Source organism: Alligator sinensis, unplaced genomic scaffold (genome assembly GCF_000455745.1).
Source record: "Alligator sinensis unplaced genomic scaffold, ASM45574v1 scaffold496_1, whole genome shotgun sequence".
Classification (NCBI taxonomy): Eukaryota; Metazoa; Chordata; order Crocodylia; family Alligatoridae; genus Alligator; species Alligator sinensis.
In genome coordinates, this window is record NW_005842246.1 from 61888 (window position 1) to 62654 (window position 767).

Sequence of the window (767 nt, forward strand, 5' to 3'; positions counted from 1 at the left end):
CCTCCCTTTCTTGAAGATAGGCACCACATTGGCCTTTCTCCAGTCTTCGGGCACTACACCAGAGCGCCAAGAGTTTTCAAAGATCCATGCTAGAGGCTGGCCTATGATGCTCGCCAGCTCCTTGAGTACCCTGGGGTGAAGATTGTCAGGGCCGGCTGACTTGAAGGTATCCAGCTTCTCAAGATGTTCCTTCACGATTTAAATGTCTTTATGCTGCCAGAGAGACTTGTAAGTGCCTTAGTGAAACAGTCAGGCTTTATGTGTCTTGGCCTAGGCATAAAGGGTAGGCAAATATTCCAAAACTTTTGAGTAAAGTTGGTTGGAAAATTATTATTTTTTTATCCAGAGGAAAAGTGTTGATGGAAATAAACAAAAAATGATTTTCTTCATAATTTTCCATATAAAATTTGCCGTTGTAGAGACAGAGCCAAACCCAGCATATTTTCCTGATCATATGGTATCTCCCAAGATGCACTTCCCTCTCCTTACTTGCTGAAAGGAAATGGCTCAACATGGCAGTCACATGGCCTCAGTGCATTGCAGGAGATGAAATCCAGCTCACTCACAGAGAAGTGGCATAGAAAGCAAAAATTAGCTTTAAAAAATTCAATTTTCCATTGATAAACTTAGTCATTGGAAAATTTTCAACTATCTTAACTTCTGTACCCTAGGCTAACAGCTTAAGCATAACTTTCACTTCCACTTCCTTGCACTACCCCTTTCAAACGTTCTAAAGGGACTAGGTCATTCTGATACAGTTCTCTTTC